General features: G+C 40.4%; 1 protein-coding gene across 5 annotated transcripts in view; it reads left to right on the top strand.

Moving 5' to 3' along the window:
- The window catches only part of PKIG (cAMP-dependent protein kinase inhibitor gamma), a 69,743-nt gene that overhangs the window by 38,236 nt on the left and 9,938 nt on the right, over nt 1-21,569 (top strand). For all 5 annotated transcript variants that reach the window (XR_011165220.1, XM_069071831.1, XM_069071832.1 and 2 more), the window contains exon 2: nt 5,653-5,722. The gene's annotated coding sequence lies outside the window, so the exon portion shown is untranslated. The remainder of the gene's footprint in view (nt 1-5,652; nt 5,723-21,569) is intronic.

A 21,569-nucleotide genomic window follows, 5' to 3' on the forward strand; every position in this document is an offset into this window, starting at 1 on the left:
CTTCACTTCCTCTGAACCCATGCCCAGCACTGTGTTTTAGTAACACAACTGTCTCTCCTTACTTTATTCTTTTCACTGTAAACTATTTTTTCCCCCCTCCCCCGCCATCTATCTAGTATATCACCATTGCAGGCTTTTTAGACACTGGTCCAGTATACACACAGACTCATAGCATAAGTAAGCTTCACAGAGATGAACAATCCCAGTCTTCAGCAGTAGCTGCTCTGCTCTAAACAGCAGTCAGTTTCAGGAGGGTATTTATTCTGGTGAACTGAAGTCATCTCTTGATTCTATAATCCCACTACTGACGGACCTGTGATGATTGGGCCCAGAATTATTACTGAGTTCCCATCACAAAGCAGGATTTAGAGACTGCTGGTAGTATAGGAATTGGAGGTTGAGGTCAGGGTTATAAGGCTGGGCCCAAAGCAGAAGTGGATTCTGCCCCCAGAGGCTGAAGAGACTTTGCTGGAATTATTTAAAGAAGCAGCTAGCAGGTGTCACTTCCTGCATACTGTGAAGAAACCAGTAGTTCACCGACCCCTAAGCTCTGCTGTTTATGTCTGAATGAGAGGTCAAAACTGATACCAAGCTGGAAACTCATCTGAACAGTCTAGGACTCTTGCAAAGAACCATGGAATTTGAGGAGCTGAGATCACTATTATGCAGGCCTTTCAGAAAGGCCTTAGGAAAGCTTTTGAATATTGTTTCATCTAAGGAGAAAGAGTAGTGTTTTGGTAGTTATTCTCAGTAGCCACTGAAGGAAGTGATTGTATTAAAGGCTAGAAAGTCTCTGATCTAATAAGACAGGAGGGAGCCAGCATTGGCCCATGACCAGAAGGCAGCCTCCCTTTACCCAGAAGAGGCTTGTTCATTTCTCCAAAAAATCATTGATCTTGCCCTCCCTTCCTTAGAGAGTTGTTTGAGGGAAATGTTTTGTAAACCTTATTGTGCCATAAAAATGTGAGTTTATCAGTTATTACTGTTCTTCAATTCTTTTTTTCATAGTAGAGTTATAGGGGAAGCATGGAGTAGTGGATAGAGGGCCAGACTTGGAGTCATGAAGTCCGAGGTTCACATATACCTCGGGGAGCGGCCAGGTCATGCAGTGAGTAAGAGCACCGGCCCCAGAGTCGGGATGACCTGGGATCGAATCCAGGCTCTGATACTTAGCACCACACCCAGAAATAACTGGTCATGTAACCTTGAGCAAGTTACTTAACCCCAATTGCTTTAAAAAAAAATCTACCTTGGAAACTTATCTGTGTGATGCTGGTCAAGTCACCTAACTTGTGCCTCTGTTTCCTCTTATGTAAAATGAGAATATTGGTCTCAGCCTAGAAGGTCTCTTCCAGCTCTAACTCTATGATACCTTGAACTTGAAATTATGTATAACTTGTGGCCAAGAACTCCAGCTTCTGGATTTTTGTGAATTATGTTCAATCTTGAGGGGAAGTTTCCACAAATCACTATCTTCCATTTTTTTTTTCCATGTTGCCACTACCTAGAGTTTCCTACAGGAATTCTCCCATCTCTATGTATAGCTTATATACAGGCCTCCACAGATGTAGGTAAAAGGGTACCAAGATCCCATGTTAGCATGCAAGGTAAAATGCCATATTGGGTGTAGCCTTTATTCCACCCTAAGTGAATGCAGAAAAACACAAGTATTTACAGTAGAACATAAATAGTAGATAATATTCCCCTTCTTTCTCCAATGAGTTTCATACCTTCCCCTCTCCTCACTGCAGAATATATGTAGTCCTCTAAATAGTAGTGGCCAATGCTTTATATTCCCCTCAAAAATGAATGAAATGAACTGAAAGTTACTAGGAAAACAGCAACTTCCGACATTATGATATGTCCCACTTTTTACCCCAGAAATCCATCGTTACACCCCTTATGATACTATCCTTGAACTTGGGCTTGTTAGAGAAGCAGGCAATAATTCAAGCAGCACTTCCTAAATACCTAGTGTATGTCAGGCACAATGTTTTAATAATCCTTACTCCCAGTGAGTGTACATGTTATTACAGACTCCTCCTCCATCATCCCTCCAAATAATTCATGGTAATAGTGAAAGGCAAAGAACAGGCTTTTTATATCCTCATATTGTGGCTGTTGTTTTGGGGACATGTGTGTTACACTTTTTTTTTCCCTTTTTTTTTTTTGCTTTTTTTTTGGGGGGGGGGCAGAGCAATTGGGGTTAAGTGACTTGCCCAGGGTCACATGGCTAGTAAATCTGAGGCTAGATTTGAACTCAAGTCCTCCTGACTGCAGGGCCAGTACTCTATTCACTGCACCACCTAGCCATCCCATTACATTTTTTTCTTCAGGAGACTGTCTTTGCCAGGAAGTCTTCTCTCACTAGAAAGCTGGATTCTGGAACTCTTAAATTTGGAAGTTGCTAGAGAGACAACCCTGAGGCTAGAGCTGATAAAAATCCCCCTTCCTCTGTTTAGGTGGCTGAGATTCAGAAAATCCCACCACTTGCACATGTGGTTCCCCTCTCCCTGGCTGCATACCTGTCATCTCTCACATCACTGCCACTCCAAGGGTGGGACAAGAATTTAAGATCCAGGAACTCTGCTATTGGACTACATAGATAAGAGCAAATGCAGCCTCTTTCCTTCCACTCCCCCCATATCTCTGACCTAAGGCTTCAATTAGCAGTGGGACCCAGGTCTAATCTTAACTGTTTTGCTCTCTGGCCTGTCTTCTGAAGAGGGGAAAAAAAAGGCGAAAGGAGACATGGCTCTGCTGCTTCCATCCTTGTATATGTCAGCACAAAGAGAACTTTGAGCCAATAAATTTATCCCTAGTTAATGAGCTACAAGGTGCCAGACAAAGACTCATTACCCTTGAGAATGCTCTGATCAACCTCCTACATATACAGTAGCTAGAGTGTGGAAATATAACATCATAAAAGCATAACAGAGGAATAAAGTGCCTTCTGAGATTAGAGAATGAAAACAAAAATTCTGACATGGAAGAAGAATGGGAGGGGTGGCCTTCGTGAAGGAGCTGGCATCTGAGCTGGCTCTTAAGGGAGAGGTAAGGTTTTTAAAGCTAGAACATCCAGGTATATATAATAGCATGAACAAACATACAGAGGTTAGGAAAGCATAGAATGTGAGTAGAGGGACAGAACAGAGTCAATTTTGACTCTTAGAGTACCAAGTATAGAATACCGAAGAAATGTCATGTGAGGCAAGGCTGGAAAGGTTAGGTGGCACCAGGTGGCAGAAGGCCCTGAATGCCTGCCGGCCAGATGAGGCACAAGGCAATAGTCACTAGGTAGTAAAGGTTTTCTTGGCAGTCTTTCCTTAAGAGGAGGCTCAGAAGGATTTCTAGCAGGGAGAGGTCATGCTCTCTGATCCCAGTAAAACCCATTCACTCTTTTCCATCTTCAACCCTTATCACACCAATACACCAGTGTGGTATCAGTGATCATGTTAGATTTAGTCAAGGAATTTAGGTTCAGATTATTCTGCTTCTGATATTTATTAACTGTGTAACTTAGTTTCGTGGGGTGGTCTCATCTGTAAAATGAAGATGTTGTAAATCTAGAGAATATTAACTTTAACATATATACATACATCTGTATATATTATATATATGTGTGTGTACATATAGACGTAGAAAGAATTGTATTTTAATATAATTGGTTTTCTTTGTAATCCTATATATTTTATTTTATGCATTTAAGAAGGTAGTTCTGAGAAAGATTACATAGGCCTCACCAGACCTCCGAAAGGGGCCATGATACAAAGTGAAGAACTCTGCAAGAGACCTAGGCCCTATGACCATCTGATCATGGGTTTTGAGGAAATAAAAGTAGTTTTCCTCATAAAAAGGTTGGAGAGCCCTGCTCTAGAAATATTTGAAATTCGAGGTGATTTGGGGAAATGGAATGAAAATATGGTACAAAACTATCACTAGATCTTTAATCTAACTATGGCTTGAATTTCATCCTGGTTTAGGCCACATGTTGGCAGTTGCTCAAAACTGTTTGTATATTGTCCTGTTGGATACATGGTGTAGTGGAAAATATACTGAACTTCAGTTCTTGTTCAGGCCATACTACTTATTGACTCTGTGACTCTGGACCCTTCCCCTTTTGCAGCCTCAGTTTCCCTCTCTGTGATTGGATTGGACAAGATGACCTCTAAGCTCTAAATCTATATTCTTTCCTTGTAAATTTTGAACATGTAAATTTAGAGTAGATAAAAGAACCGTCCAGAAGTGAAATAGAATGTCCAACTTTGAACATCATGTGAAACTCCACGTGTTCCTCAGGTTCTGTAAAGTGAAAGATTGGCCTAGATGACCTCTAAAATCTCTTTCAATTCTGACATTCAGATCTAAGGTCCTTTCAGTTCTGACAAGTACCTTAGAACTTCCTACCTAACATTCGATGTTTTTTCTTTCCAGGAGGGCCCTTTTTTTTTTTTTCCTTTTTCTTATTTTACTCCATGGGATAGACTATACTGAGACCTTTTTTCTTTCATTGAATTATGAACCACCCCATTTTACTGTTTCTGCTCTTCCAAGCACTGAGAAAGGCTCACTTTATTTGAAGGTCAGAGCATCTACTTGAGGCATCAAGGGTCTTGGTGGTTGAAAGTTATTGCTACTGTGTTGTGACTCACCAGCAGAGCCTTACAATCATATGAGACAATGCATTTAATTGAGTTTATAGGACAAGGGGTCAGATATCCCATCACTTCTGAGAACTGTGAAAATGAATTTATAACATGAAAGAAGGATCCCTCCCTCCTGAACAGGGGCTTTTACAAGGCACTAACTGAATGCTTATGGATTTGGCATACATAAATGTAAGAGTAATTATATAATTCACTTTCCACCTCAGTGCTATTCATGACTCATTTTTAAAATGAAGAGATTGTACCAGGTGAGCTCTGACATTCTATTCTACCATCTCTTCCAGTTCTGATGTTTTGTGTTCTAGGGTCCCTTCCAATTCTGACATTTCTGTGACTATAGCCCTAAGACAAGGCCTTGGCCATCCTTTTTGTTTTCAAAAAGGAAAATTTTACCAATTTAACAGAAGATAATGGAATTAGACTTAAGTGAGGTAAGCAGTTAACCTTCTCAGTAGGGTAAACTACTTGATAACACAACTTTCTGGCCTCTGTCTCACTCCTAGTTCCGTTGAATGAGCATAGATACCTAAGGGAATGTTAAGGCAGTCCTACCTAAGATTATCAGGTCTTCTTGAAGAGCCAGGCATCTTCTATGGAAGAATCTTAGAACTTGGGAAGCACTTGTCAGAACAGTGGATTGATTTGTTATTTGTCCCAGCTTCTCATTCGACATTCAGGGCCTTCATGATCTGGTACCAACCAGGCTGTCTTTGGAGCCTTGTCTTCTACTGCTCTCCTTCATGTACTCTGTACTACAGCTGATCCAGACTATATAGTCTTCCCTACACCATCAAGATTTCCTGTCTCTTAACCTTTGCTTTTACCTTTTTCCGTGACTGGTATGTCTTTCCTCCTTTACATGTTGAAACTATCTATCCTTCAAAATGCACAGTGTTGGCCATATAGTAAGCATTTAATAAATGTTTGTTTAATTTAACCACTTTTCTCTAACCTTACCTTTTTTTTTTACTCTTTTGTTCCTCAGACTATATATAGTGGTTAGTCCAGAGCTGAAAATTTGAAGACAACATGGGAAGAGAAGAGAACTAAAACAGGTGGGAGCTTATATACCTTCTAATCCCACAAGTGTTTTCTTAAGCACTTTTGTTTCTGTTGTAGGAAAAAGTGAATTTTACATGATATTAGAAAAGACTTTATACTTGTCTTAAAAAAAAGACAAATTTGACTCTCTAGAATTATTAACATTATTTCAATACTTGCAAACTCATTTAGTTCATGACCAAACAAGAGATAGAGAGGATCATGGGAGGTAAAATAAATCATTTTGATTACATTAAATTAAATAGGTTTTGTAAAACAGAACCAGTGTAGCCAAAATTAGAAGGAAAGCAGGAAACTGAAAAAAAAAAACCACATAGCAAGTTTATATGATAAAGGTCTCATTTTTCAAATATATAGGGAACTAAGCCAATTTATAAAATAAGAATCATTTCCCAATTAATGAATGGTCAAAGGATATGAACAGGCATTTTCAGAAGAAATCAAACCTATCTATAGTCATATGAAAAAGTGCTCTAAATCACTAATAATAAAATTCACATTAAAACAATTCTGAGATACCCCCTCACTCCTCTCAGATTGATTGGCTAACATTACGGAAAAGGAAAATGACAAATTTTGGAGGGGATGTTGAAAAACAGGGACACAAATGCACTCTTGGTAGAGTTGTGAACTGGTCCAACAGAACTTTGCCCAAAGGACTATAAAACTCTGCATACCCTTTAACTTAGCAGTACCACTGCTAGGTCTATATCCCAAAGAGATTAAATATAAAAGAAAATGATCTATATATACAAAAATATTTACAAGAATTCTTTTTGTGGTGGCAAAGAATTAGAAACTAAAGGGATACCCATCATTTGGGGAATGAATAAACAAGTCATGGTATATGATATTGGTGGAATACTATTATGTAAGAAATGAGGAGCAGGAAATGGGTTTCAGAAAAACCCAAGACTTATATTGATGCAAAGTAAAGTGAGCAGAACCCCAGTGGAAGATTGTATATGGTGACAGCAATACTGCACTATGATCAACTGTAAAAGACTTATTCTTAGTAATACAGTGATCCAAGATAGTTCCAAAAGTCTCATGATGAAAAATACTGTCCACATCCAAAGAAAGAACTGATAAATTAATATTTTTCACTTTATTTTTTCTTGCTTATATTTTTTCAACATGGCTAACATGTAAATATATTTTATATGACTTCATATGTATAATGGGTATCATTTCTTGCCTTCTCAGTGGGTGGGGGAGGGGCTGGAAGGAGAAAAAGAATTTAGAACTAAAAATAAAAATAAATTATTTAAAAACCCCCACTTACATAGTACTTTCAAGTTTGTAAAAATTATTATCTTCATTTTATAGATGAGGAAAGTGTAATCTTAGGTAAAGCACTTCACCTTTCCAAGCCTCAGTTTCCTCATCTGTAAAATGAGCATAATTTTTATGATACCAGTTTTCCCTTCATACCAAATGTTTGCACTAAAGTTACTTTAAAAATACTGAGACGATGGGTAAAAAATGGTACATGGTGGTGAAGCTAAAACAGATAAGAGTTAGCTTATAGAAATAGACACTCTCCAAGTATCTATGCTAAAGCCCCACACATGTGGTCATGGATGGATGCAACAATTCTCAAACCATGGTCCAGCTTCATAGAAGTCCTTCAAGTGATGTGCAGACTGCTTTCAGGTTAATCCTCATATTGTTCATAATGCCATTCCATCATTATAGTGATCATATTTGTTTATATGTTCGTCATTATTGATATATCTAAATGCTTTTCTTGAATGAATTAATAAATTAAGATGATCAGAACACCCCTTTGTAAGCCACAGCATTCTTCCATAAATTTTGGTACACCTTTTTTGCAAGACTATTTTACCATAGCAATCTGTGAATAGAAATATTCTGAGACCAGAGGATCAGTCCCTTAACAAGCACTCCAGGCACTTTAATAGACACTGGGGATAGAAAGACAAAAAATGAAAGGAAACATGTACATATGTATGTGTATGTATATGTATATACATACATATGTAATTGTTCAGGGGGAAAGCAGGAGCAACTGTGGGGATCAGGAAAAGCCTCATGTAGAAGGCCAAAGTGAGGAGGAAGCACACTAAACACTCTTGGTGTGGGGGAAGGCCTTTGCAAAGGTGCAGAAACTGAAGATGAAGTGATATATGTTCAAACAAAGCCATTGTGGTTGGGACCATAAGAGGGTGTGAAAGGGCACACTGTATAATAAGACTGGAAAGATAGGTTGGAGCTAGGTGGTAAAGGACTTTAAATGCCACGCAGAAAAATTTGTATCTGACTCCAGAGATAATAAGATGCCACTGTAGTTTATTCACCATGGAAGTGACATGGTCAGGCTGTGTTTCCAGAATATAACTTAGAAAAGAGAGACTTGAAGAAGGGAGACAAATTAAGAGGCTATTGAATGAAGGAAAAGGCATATATTAAGCATTTAATATGTGCCAGGCCCTGTGTTCAGTACTGAGGATACAAAAACAAAGTAGACGACAGCCCCTGTCCCACAGGAGCTTACATTCTAATGAGAGAAGATAACACATAAGGGCAGGGTTGTGGTGATGGTCCCCGATGACAGAATATGGATGTCCTCCATTCTTCCTTGGCTTCTGATTTCTCTGGTAAAGAGAATGATCCTTAGACTGGAATAAATATGCTTCTTAGGGAGTTGACACCCAAGAGAAGTCAGGAAATAGTGAAAGAGCACCCAGCTATCCTTGATGAGTTCATATCACTTGGCACAGATGAGTGATGTCTTCAGGTCCCTAAAGAATTCGCCAGTGTTACTCCTGGGCCACTGTTGCTGAATTTTGAAAGACTGGGGAGAACAAGAGACATAGTTCCCCTAGAGTTTAGTAAAACATCTAGAGAATGCTTAATGCAATTTGTGTGCGTTTGTTTGGGCGGGGCAGGGGGGGAATAGATGGAATGCTATAGACCAGATAAGATTACAGTTAGGTGGACTCAGAACTCATTGAAAGTTAGACCTAAAAGATAGTCATTAATGGTTTAATATCAGCTTGGTAGGAGGTCTCTAGAGGAAGGCTTCACAGATCTGTACTTGTCCCTATGCTGTTTTGTTCTTTTTTAAATTAGTGTCAGATAAAAACATAGAAGATGTACTTAGCAAGTTTGCAGGTGACACAAAGCCGGAAGAGAGATAGCTAACACACTGGATAAGAGAGTCAAGATCAAGAGGGTCTCAGTAAGCTAAAATATTGTGCCAAATGTCACATGAAATTAAATGAAGGAATTTTAATAGAGATGTATGCTACACTGAAATTGAACCATTAACCAGCAGCTCTTTGAGTCTGGCCATCCAACCAGTCTGAATCCATCTAATTGTTTAATCATTTAGTCAATATCTCTTCATCTTTTCCACGAGGATAGTAATGAGATATTTTATCAGAAGCTTTGCAGAAGTCTAGAAAAACTGTATCTTGTTGCTCTCACCTGTGTGTTTAGTAATCTTGTTAAAAAAGGAAACGAGGTTAGTAGGCATGACCTGTTTTTAGTGAAGCCCTGACTCTAATTACCTTGCTTCCCTTTCTAGATATTTGCCAACCATCTCTTTAATGACCTGGTCCAGAATCAAAGACAGGATCACTGGCCTACAATTTGCAGATCTTGTTTTCTTTTTTGATAACTAGGACATTTTTGCCTCCCTCCTCTTATGGTACCTCTCATTTTACATGATTTTTGAATGTAAAGATTTGCCCAAAGTCACAGGAGGGACAAGTAGCATAGTAACTTAAGTATAATGACTCCGGCCCCAGTATTCTTTCATGTTCTTTACCTTGAGCTACAAAATATTATGTAAATGCTGACTGTTATTTTTAATAGTGAAAACAATAAATTCTCTACTAGACTATTAGTTCTTTGAAGTGAGAAGACTGATATCTTTGTCTCTCCCCAAGTACCTAGCAAAGGGCCCCTACATGGCAATTGCTTAATGAATGTTACTAAAATGTAGGTAGATTCCTTTCCCTGTGAACTGTGAAGGTTCATCTTGCGCACAGATGTTCTGTGCAGAGCCATCATAAAGTGCAGTCTGGGAATCCATCCAGGTATTTGGGGAGTGTATGGCCTCTGCAGGCCCCTTTCTGTGATGACGCACACTGGGATCATGCCTCCCCCAGTGCTGGCAAACTGCTCAGAGGCAGAGGGTAGTTTTGCCTGGCCTTTGAATCTCCTCACCATACCACATCTGGCAGAGAGAGAAATGAGGACAGAGTATGTCTAGGCCAGCCCCACATGACAATGACCTCGTCAGCTTTGAGACTGCACAGGCACAGAGTGGGAGAAGAGCCTGGGGCTTCCCATCATAGCCTGGCTGTGAAGTCTCTTTTGAAAGAGGCACACGGGGACATGAGAGAAAAGAGGGGAAAGTGAAATTACAAGGCCATTGACCAGAGGAATATTGACTTCAGGCAGACCATGTCTGTAGGAGGGGTCACAGGTTGTAATGGAAAGCATGCTGGACTCAGAGTTAGGAGCCTTGGGTTCCGATCCTGCCCCAGCCCTTTGTGAGGTGGGTAAACTTGGGCAAGGCATGAATCTTCTCTGAGCCTCTGTCTGTTCCTCAGTGAGGAGACAGCACAGGCTGGTGAAAAGAGTACTGAGGACACTGCTTGTTTGGACACTTGATATGGTGCTACACGCTTGATCATTACTTGGTCATCATGTAGATGATTCATCTACAAGGGATGGAAAGAGGTGGTCTTTGACAGTCTTCTAGTTCTGATATTCTCTGTTCTATGCTTTAAGATGTGTTCCTTCAAGCTATAACATTCTGTATTCCAAGGACCCTTGCAACTTTGATATTCCAGGTTCAGCAAGGCCCTGAGGGTATCAGACAAACAGAACCAAGGATACACCTGAGCATTAAGAAGATTGTAAGCTAATCTTTGATGAGTCCCCTAAGAAGTCAGTGTTCTGAGAGGCCCAGCAGAGTTCCACCAAGTGGTGAATTACTGCCATAACTTATATTTATAAAGAGCTTTGTAGTTACATAGAATCAGAGATTTAGAGAATGTTTAAAGCTAGAAAAATTCCTAGAACGTAGAACATAAAATATCACTGCTGGAAGGGACTTTAAAACATCGAATACAGAAAGTTATTTAAATCTAGAAGGGACTTTAAAGAATGGCATGCCATGTCAAATATGAAAGGATTCTTAGAGCCTAAATGTTCAGAGCTCAAAAGGACCTAGTGGTTATCTAGTTCAATCCCCTTATTTTACATATGAGGAAACTGAGGCCCAGAGAAGGGAAGTGATTCACCCAATTTCCTATAGTGAGTTAATGATCAAGCAGGGACTAGACTGTCTCTAGAACCCTCCCCCAGTATTACTGACTGTACTATGCTGCCTGCTATGTTTTCAAGACACCTGGTTAAATTCTTTGGGTTTTCAGAACATAGACACTTCCCAGCAGAAAGCTACATGAATTAATGCTCCACATAAAATAGTGGTTCTCTCTGTAGACAAGTTTGTTTCCAGTCTATAGGCTTAGCTAGGGCAGTGGGCCACAAACCATCATTCTGTCTGCAGGGAGGAGAAAGAGGTGAAAAAGCACCTACAGATAGGGAGCTGCTGGGAAACCATTACTTTGTTTGGTCATTATAATTCTGTGCAGGAAGCTCAGGGAGAAGTATTATCTTTTATAGATGGGGAAACCAAGGCTAAGAAATGGGGAGTGACGTGCCTAAGATTGGACAGTGAATGAACAACAGAGCTGGGGTTTGAACCTGGTTTTTATAACTTTTAGTTCAGGGCTTCTTAATTGGCAAATTGTCAAATGTGCTTCAAATATGGTCATGAAATCTCATTTAGGATTTTTGTTTCTCTCAGGCTAAAGTCTGGATTCTTCTGAGGAATTCCTCTTTATTTGGGAGCTTCTCAGCTGCCAAGTTTTAAGAAATTTTTTTAACCAGTGATTGAAGAAAGAGAATTCTTGTTTTAAGGGGATGGAGGAGGATGTTTTTCCTTTGGTGTTAGAGTGATCAGCAGCTCAGTACAGGATCATCTTACTGTCATCTGAAGCCCTGGGATTGGTTTCTGTTTCCTTGGTTTCATGCTCAAAGGGGTGTTCATATGAAGGGTTCAAGTCTTTACCTCTATATCATAGTTGCCAGATTCTCAGTGACATTTGAGACACAAGATCCAGGAGACCCAGGTTCAAAGCCTGGTTTGTGTCATTCATGTGTGACCTTTGAGGGACCTGAGGACAGACTGTTAGAGCCGGAATTGAGATCAGAAAAATATAATAAAGAACATCAGAACTAGAGGGAGTCTTAGAACATAAGTGGTCAAAGCTAGAAGGGATGGCAGAGATTGCCTGTTTCAACCCCCTCATTTTATAAGAGGAAATAGAGCCTTGAGAAAGGAAGTGGTTTGACCAAGGTCATGCAGGGATTTGGGAGCAGAGCTGGGACTCAGACCAGGTCTCTGAACTTCTGGTTCAGTGCTCTTTTCTAAGCTTCAGCTTCTGACCTCCTGACTTCAGCCTCCCTTTCTTTCCTGCCCTCATTGGCCCTATTTATTTTACTTTGTAATCTCACATGTGGCCTGGCCCTGGTCTAGCAGAACCGAAGCATATGTCTGCTAGCCCTGACATTGTCAGGGACCAAAAAAGTTAACTCCAGATGAGTGCCACACTTGCCAGATGGACTTCCTCTTTCATGCCAGGCCAGGTGCCAAATAATATTCCTAATTAGATTATTATCTCATCAGTTCCCATGGATTTAATTACCATCTCCATGTTGATGATTCTCAAATCTACCTTATCTTGCACCAGACTTTCTGCTGGCCTCCAGTCTCACAATTCCAACTACCTTTCAGGCATCTTAAGCTAAACTTATCCAAAACTAAACTCATTATCTTTTCCCTCCCAGACTTCCCTGTTACTACACAGACGGCAATCCCATTTTCCCAGTCGCTTAGACTCACAATCTAGGAGTCAGCCTCAACTCCTTACCATCTCAAATCCCCTGTAATTAAGGCCTCTCAATTTCACCTCTGCATCATCTCCCAAAGAAGCCCCCTTCTCTTCTCTGACACTGCCACCTCTCTGGTGCAGGCCCTCATCACCTCACACCTGGCAATAGCCTGCTGGTGGGTCTGCCTGCCTCACTCTAATCTATTTTCCACTCAGCCCCTAACGTGATTCTCCCAAAGTACAAGTCCATCTGATCACGTTACTCCCCTTGCCCCCACCCCGCAGACACTGAACTCTGGTGGCTCCCTGTCACCTCCAGGAGCAAATTCAAATGCTTCATATGGCTTTCAAAGCCCTTTATGACCTAGCCCCTTCCTACCTTTCCAGTTTGCTTATATCTTGTTCTCCCCCGTTCAGCGACACCAGCCTCCTGGCTGTTTCACCTCTTTGGGCTGCCCCCCCATACATGAAATTCTTTCCCTCCTCAGCTCCACCCACTGACTTTCTTGCCTTCCTTCGAGTCCAAACGGGAATCCCATCTTTTACTGGAAGCTTCTTCCAACCCTTCTTAAATTCAGTACCTTCCCTCTGTTCATTGTTTCCTATTTATTCTGTATATAGCTGACTTTGACAATATTTGTTTGCATGTTGAATCTCCTGTCAGATTTTAAACTCCCTGACGTCAAGGAGTATCTTTTGCCTCTTTTTGAGTCCCCAGAGTTTAGCACAGTGTCTGGCATAGAGTAGGCACTTAATAAACATTGATTGATTGATAGTTTGAAGCAACTAATTGACTAGAGAGCTATGTCTGGAGCCAGGAAGACCCAAGTTCACATCCAGCCTTAGACACTCCCTAGCTGTGGGACCCTGGGCAAATCACTTAACCTCTTCTTCGTTTCCTTATCTATAAAATGGGGATAATAATAGCACCTGGCTCCCAGGGTTGTTGTGAGGATAACATAAGATCTTTGTAAAGCACTTTGCAAACCTTAAAGTGCTCTATAAATTCTGTCTGTTGTTGTTATTCTACCTTTCCCCAAGGGCCTTGCCTTGCAGTACAGTAGAAGGAGACCTGAATTTACAATCAGAAGACCTAGTTTTGAGTTACAACTCTGTCACTTAGAGCAAGCCTTAATCTCCTCATATGTAAAGTATAGAGGTTGGTTACTAGTATTAGCTTATATTTATGTTGCATTTACCAGCTGTTTCTTTGTACTCTGTACCTCTCAGTTATTGTGCAGTATTATTATCCCTGGGGCAGCTAGGTGGAGAGAGCATTGGATCTGGAGTCAGGAAGACCTGAATTCAAATGCAGCCTCAGACACTTACCGTGTTTCCCCTATAATAAGACACTGTCTTATTAATTTTTTTGGACAGAAAAACACCAGAGGGCTTATTTTCAGGGGAGGGCTTATTTTAATGAACATTGACAGCAATTTTAATAAACAGGTAAATGTGAACAAAAAAATGTACCTTTATTCAATAAGCAAATCACTGGGGAAGAACAGGATGACGTGCTCACTGCTGCAGCTCTGATTGGATGCATCTCGGAGCGCGGCGTGCATTTCACGGGGGGCGGGGGGGGGACAGTGCATACAGAGGGTACCGTAATGTAGCGTGTAGCGCAGGGGATCACCTTCACTACAGTAGCAATCTCAATAGGGCTTATTTTCGGGGGAGGGCTTATTTTAGAGGAATCTTGCACAGTAAGGGGAGGGCTTATTTTCGGGATAGGTCTTATTATCGGGGAAACACGGTACTAGTTGTATGACCTTGGGCAAGACTGTTTGCCTCAGTTTCCTTGTTTGTAAAATGATCTGAAGAAGGAAATAGCAAACTACTGCAGTATCTTTGCTAAGAAAACCCCAAACGGGGTCACAAAGCATCGTACATGACTGAAAAATGACTGAACAACAACATTATCATCCCTGTTTTGTGGATGAAGAAACTGAGCATCACCAGAGAAGCTAATTTCCCCAACTCACAGACTCAGTAAACCCCAGAGGCAGTGCTCAAACCCAGGGCCCCTAGCTTCACCATCAGGGTCTGCTCCTCAGTAGATGATTTTCCATAGTGTCAGCCCTGTGCTGAGTCTGGGGAAAACACAGGGAAAGGAGAAAAGGGAACAAGTCTTCATTAAGAGCCTGCTTTGTGCCAAGTACTATGCTAAACACTTTATAAATGTTATCTCATATGATCTTCACAGCAACCCTGGGAGGAAGGTGCTATTGTTATCCCATTTTACAGCTGAGGAAACAGCAGACTGGGGTTAAATGACTCACACATCCAGAAACTGTCTGAGATAAGATCAGAACTCAGGCCTTCCTGACTCTAGGCCCAGGGCTCTATCTGCTGCTCCGATCCTAGCCTTCAGGGACATAACCATCTGCTCCAGAGGCAGATAAGACACATACACAAATGGAAATCCTATAAACCACTTCTACTCTGATGCTGCTTCTTGGTGTGGAAGGCTCTGTGTTCTTGAAACACATGCCAGTAGACTGTAACCTTGAGCAGATTCTCTCATGCTGAAAAAGCTTCAGATAGACCGAGTTCTTCCCAGTTCTAAATCTCAGATCTCTCCACCATCATCACACTTAGTCTTCAAAGAAGAGGTGGTTCTTTTCTTTGCTGAGGTTATTTATGACCTTGAACCCACCCCCTCCCAAGCTCCCTATAGAAACTGGTCCCTTTAAAGCCCCCGCTCTCTCCCTAGTTATCAATCTCCTTATCTTCTCACTCCTCTTCTGGCTCCCAATCATCACACAACAAGCATCAGTATCCTTGCTCTCTATTTCTGGGTGCTCATTTTCATCTCTTTCTCCCTGTGGCAGATGAAATAGTGGTTTATAATCCATTACCCCCAGCTAAATCTACAGACTATAAGCAACTAGCTATAGAAAGGACCTACCATGCCCTCAAGCTAGTGTTCTGCATCATTATCATAGAAAAACCCATTAAGAAATCTCCCTACACTTTACCTCCTATCCTTTCCACCATTTGCAGCTTGGCTTCTGACCCCACCACTTACCTAAAATTGCTGTCTCCAAGGTCACCAGTGATTACTTAATGACTAACCCCAATGACCTTTTCTCAGTCTTCATCCTACCTTTTTGCAGCATTTAACCCTGGTATCTTCTCCTTCCATCTGGATATTTTTCCTTTGATTTTTATAACAATTCTTTCTCTTAGCTGTTTGATTACTCTTTCTTAGTCTTCTTTTCAGGGTCATCTTCCATGCACTCTACTCTCAATCTATGTGTATACTCCAGAGCTCTGTACTAGCCCCTTCTTAATCTCTTCTCTCTTTCTTTCTCTCTCTTTATATTCTTCTCTCTTGATGATTCTGTCAACTTGCACGAGTTTAGCTATCTCTATTCAGGTAATTACCATATCTACATAGCACATGCTCATATTACTCCTGAACTCTAGTCATATTTTGCCAATTGACAACTGGACATCTCAAACTGAATATAATAATAATAGTAATGGCAATAACTCCCATTTGTATAGAACTTTAAGGCTTGCAAAGCATTTTACTTCTATTGTCTCATTTGTCGCAAGTCTGTGAAGTAAGTGCTACTATTATCCCCGTTTTATAGATGAGGAAACTGAGGCTTAATGATGTCAAGTGACTTGCCCAGAGTCATATATGAGGCAGTAAGTATATGAGGCAAGATTTGAATTCAGATTTTACTGACTCCTAAGTCCAACACTCTATCCACTGCACCACCTACCTGTCTGACATATGTTTCATAGACATCTCAAACTCTCAAGTAGCCAAAACAGAACTCTTTATCTTTCCCCCCAAATCTACCCCTCCTTCTAACTTCCCTGTTTCTGCTGAGGGAACAGCTTTCTTTCTTGTTACTCAGGTTCACACACCTTGACTTCCTTCAGTCTGCCTCCCCCTCAGCACCTATACCCAGTCAGTTTTCAGGTCTTGTTAATTCTGCCTTCACAACACTTCTTTCTTCTTCCTCCTTCTATCTTCTCACATCTGCAGTATGGGCCCTCATTCTCTTGTCACCTGGTTTTGGGCTCTCACCTCCTCACTGGTCTCTGCAGACTCCAATCCATCCTCTACACAATTACCAAATCAATATTCCTAAAGCACAATTCCAACCACATTTTCCCCTTACTTAAGTGTCTACCCATAGCCTAGGGAATCAAAAGCATCAGAATCTCACATCAAAAGCTTGGCTATGTCCTTCATGGTCTGGTTCTGATTTATTTTTCTCTTCTGATTTCACATTACTCCCTCTGATATACTATGTTTCGACAAATTGGTCTCCTTTCTGGCGTCTTTGCTGTTGCATTTGTCACCCTTCCTTTCCATAGGCTGCCCCCATGCCTGGAATTTTCTTCCTTTTCACCACCACTTCTTAGAATTCCTTGTTCCCTTCAAGGCTTAGCTTAAGTAAAACCTCTTCCTTCAAGATGCTTTTTCTGATTCACCAATTTGTGGGGTGAAACCTCCCCTCCCAAACTCCCACCAAAATTACTTAGTCCTTATTTTGTATACATTTTGAATTTACATTCTGGTTTACATGTTTTTCCCCTGTAGAATGTAAGCATCTAATTTGGACAAGGACAATTTGTTTTTTCTTTGTATCCCCAGAGCCCAGTGAATGACTAGTACATAGTAGGTGCTTAATGAATGTTTGTTGATTTGAATAGAATTGAACTTTAGGGCACAAGACTCTGAGAGATTTAGGTAGCTTTATCATGTTCACATTAAGTGATTACTTCAATATTCTGAGAAGCAGCAGAATGTAATACAAATAGCATTAGTCTTAGACTTAATAGACCTGATTCTGAGTCATAATTTTGCCATTTATTAACATTGCCATATGACTCAGGCAAAGTCATTTCCCCTTTTTGAGCCTCAATTTCCTCATTTGTCAGATAGGGATAATAATACTCATATTACCTTCAGAATTTTTATTTACAGAATTTTTATGAAAAAAGTGCTTTGTAAACTAGAGTGGACAAACTATGACTTATGGGCCAAATCTGACCTATTGCCCATTTTTGTACAGCCTGAGTTAAGAATGGTGGTTACCTTTTTAAATATAATAAAAAATTTTAAGGTATTTTTGACCCATGGGCCCTACCTAGTTTGCCAACCCTTTCCCCATAATGTGTCATAGAAATGTGAATGATATTTATTATCCATTCCACCACAGGGGGATGACCTTGGAAACTTTCCTGCTAAGAGAAATCTTTCCCAATAGGCTAAGCCCCTCTTCAGTTCTCCTTGTTCTTTAGAAAATGGTTTCTTTTCTCTTTGTGGATTTTGGCAAATAATATTTTTTCCCTTAAAGAAACAGGAAATGACCTTTCCTGCTGTATTTGGAAAACAGTTTTAATATGTAATGGAATTTCTGGTCCAGGGACGAGGATTAATAAACCACAGAATCTGGAAACAGAGCTGTGTAGTTCTTGGCAAACACTAGGGGCTCTTCTGTTTACAAGTTCTTGCATCCCTTGATGAGTGGGGTAGAATATTAAAAGCAGAAGTGGGAGGCAGTTTGATGCGAAGCCTCACAAAGCTCCTACTCTCTGAAGCTTCTTGACCCAAAGATATGAAGGGGCCCATAGAGCAAGAGGGAACAGTCCTTTTCATTTCTGACCCTGGCAAAGTCATATATGTGATCTGGAAACATGGGACAGATGAGATGTTTCAGAACTATCCAGGGCTAGGGAGCCTGCAGCCTCAAGAATGGCCCTTTGACTGAATCCAAACTTCACAGAACAAATCCCTGTAATAAAAGGATTTGTTCTATAAAACTTAGACTCAGTCAAAAGGCTGCACCCAAGGACCTAGAAAGACACATGTGGCCTTGAGGCCAAAGGCTCCCCACCCCTAACTAGATCCTGCAGAACTCTATGCTTGAAAACAACAGAAAATTCCTAGGGGCTGGGGAAGGGAAAGCTTTCTTGATTCTTAAGCAGGACTGGCAGAACTGAGAAACTGACATTGAAGATGGAAAAAATAATCTAAAAGATCACAGAATGATAGAATGTGAAGGGACGTAGAATGATGAACATTTCAAGGAGTACCATTTGTAAGTCTAGTTCTATGGGACCCATATTTTCTTAATTTTCAAAAACGGCCACTAGAGTGATCATACTCAGTTCATTTCAGTTCAATTACTGTATTCTGGGTGTTAGAAATGCAAAGATAGCTGCCAAGCTGTCAGTTCTGTCAAAGGAAAGATACATACATAAATAACTATCATAGAAGGGAATGTGAGATGTGCCAAAAAAGTAACCTGTGCATGGCTTGCTACTAAACGTTCTTTTTTTTTTTTAATCAACCTTTATGAGTGGACTTCTGGCAAGATGGTTAAGTAAGAGGTTATTTACATCCCAGCTTCCCCTCAACATCTCAGAACAGTTAGAAATGCACCAAACAAGCAAAAAAAAAAAAAAAAAAAAGAAAAAAAATTTTTCAAAAAAAAACCAAAGAAAAAAAAAAAAAAAAAAAAAAAACAAGGAAAGAAATTCTTTCAAGGAAATCCCAATGGGAAAAAAAAATAAAAAACAAAAAACGGACAGACTAAGGAAATTAGCTAGCTATTGTACCTAATACTGTGTTAAGAGGGCACCAGAAATAGAAGGCAGTTAATTCAGAGGGAAACTTTTACCAGACCTGGACAAATTATTTGCTTTTTGGTATATAAGCCAAACACCAGAAATACATAAAAGATAAACAAATACTGCAACCAAGAACAACCCCAGAGAAGATAGGGACTTTACACTGGGTAACAACAGGACAACTTTGAAGGTAATTTGTTGAATTTATTATAAACTTTTTAAAAGTAAGTTGTATGCAACAGAGATTGATGGTCTCACATAGCTTCTTTTTCTGTTCTCCTTTGTATATGAAAATTTTTCTCTTTTTTAGCCTTAAATTCAGAATTAAAAATTTTAAGAGGAAAAAGTACCAGGAGAGAACTTGGAAAAAAAAAAAAGAGAGTATTCTATAAGAACTACAGCTAGAACACCAGAAAAGAGAATGCAATAACCATGAAAATCTCAAGAATGATTGGAAGATGCAATGAAAAAATTGAAGGGAAGTAGTAAGGAGTGAAATTATCACTTTTTTTTTAAGCAGTTGGGGTTAAGTAACTTGCCCAAGGTTACATGGCCAGTTATTTTGTGAGGGTGAGACCGGAACTGATCCCAGGTCCTCCCGACTCGCGGGTGGCGCTCTTACTCACTGCGCCACCTAAATTATCACTCTTAATGAAAAACCGAGAATTTGTGGCTTATTCTAGAAACTGAACGATTCCCCTCCCTTCACCAAAAAAAAAAAAAGGGAGAGGGAGCTCAAAAATTAAATGATACAAGAAATACTAAACAAAGACAAAAGATAGCAAAGTTGAAAGAATACCTGAGATCTACAATAAAAACAGAAAACAAATGACTTTGAAAACAGTGTGGAGGGCAAGAGCTTCTGAGAATCCAGGAGTCTGAGAGCTAAGTCCATGCTAGGTTTTGTAGACATCTCAGAATCAATGCCCCAAGGATTATGGAGTGACCTTAGGGATTTAGCCCAGCAGTAGATAAAATGAGGATTCATTGGGAAAGTCATGTCACATCTGGACATGAACTTAGTGGGACCATTTTGTGTAGAAACTGTTAAACCTGAGCTCACTGTCCCCAGAGATCGGGGTAGTATAGGAGGGAGTGCACCATTGAAGTGTTGGGGGGAAATGTTTATACTTTTGTTTTTTGCTGTATCCCTTTCTAAAAGCTAATTGATGTTAAATGACTAAGTAGAACCTGGTTTCAGTCAGTTACTGGTACCCAACAGTGGTGGTAGGGAAATATAAGTAGGGGTCAAACTTACACGGCAGGAGAGAAGAGATGTAGCAAAGCTCTCAGGGTAGAACCTCCCTGGGAAGGGGAGATGTAGCAGGCTTCACTCTGTGAGAATGAGACCAGAGAATACCTGCCACACAAGAATCATTGGCCTCCCAGAAGAACATCATGAAACAAACAAAAAACTGCATTATATAACCTTTAGTTATTTCAGAATTCATGGTTTCAGGAAACCATAAGAGGAAATTGCCTGGAAATATTAGAACCAAAGGACAAAGTGTACCTTGAGGAAATCCATAGAATGCTACCAGAAAGGAATCCTGTATTAACTCACCCAACACTACTACTGCCAAGTTCATACAACTCCTAGGACAGAGAGAAAATATAACCTGTGACCAGGAAGAAACAGATCAGATACTAGGGAACTCCAGTCATAATCATGCAGGTTTATACATTATCAATAGGAGATAAAAAGGAAAACTGGAACATGAGATTCTGAAAAGGAAAGGAAAATGGCTTACATCCAAGAATAATTTATCCTGCTAAGGCAAGCAGAATGTTACAGGGGGAAAGGACTTTTTACAGAATTGATGGCTTCTAATCATTCCTCTTGGGGAAAACTAGTGTTGGGAGGAGTATTTGAGATATGAACTTCCAGGTCACATTACCGGTAAGATGGAGATTGAGACATTTTTTTCCCCTGATCCTCATGACCTCTCAAACCTCTGAAAAATGGAATTATACACAAGAGATAAAACAATTTCAAGGACTCCAAGAATACCAAGGAAACAACAATCCAATGAATAAATGCACTCAGCCGCCCACCCCCCCCCCCCCCCTCCCCTGCTACCACAAGGACAGGGAGACACACAGCTGATCTATGGGCTTGCAGCAGAACTCACTTCTAATCCCCCTTCCTTCCAGTGCTGTGAAAAACAAAAGGCAGAGGTTTGACCTGCCTGGGGCAGCACTGTGGTGTAATGAATGCTCCATGCTGTAGCAGAGCCCAGCCAGAGAACTGAGGTTTGGAAGGAACCGAAGCAGAACACATTTTTATGCCCATGTAGTA

The sequence above is a fragment of the Petaurus breviceps genome, unplaced genomic scaffold (genome assembly GCF_028583685.1).
Source record: "Petaurus breviceps papuanus isolate PSGF00001 unplaced genomic scaffold, PetGlider_PUasm1.0 90845, whole genome shotgun sequence".
NCBI lineage: Eukaryota > Metazoa > Chordata > Mammalia > Diprotodontia > Petauridae > Petaurus > Petaurus breviceps.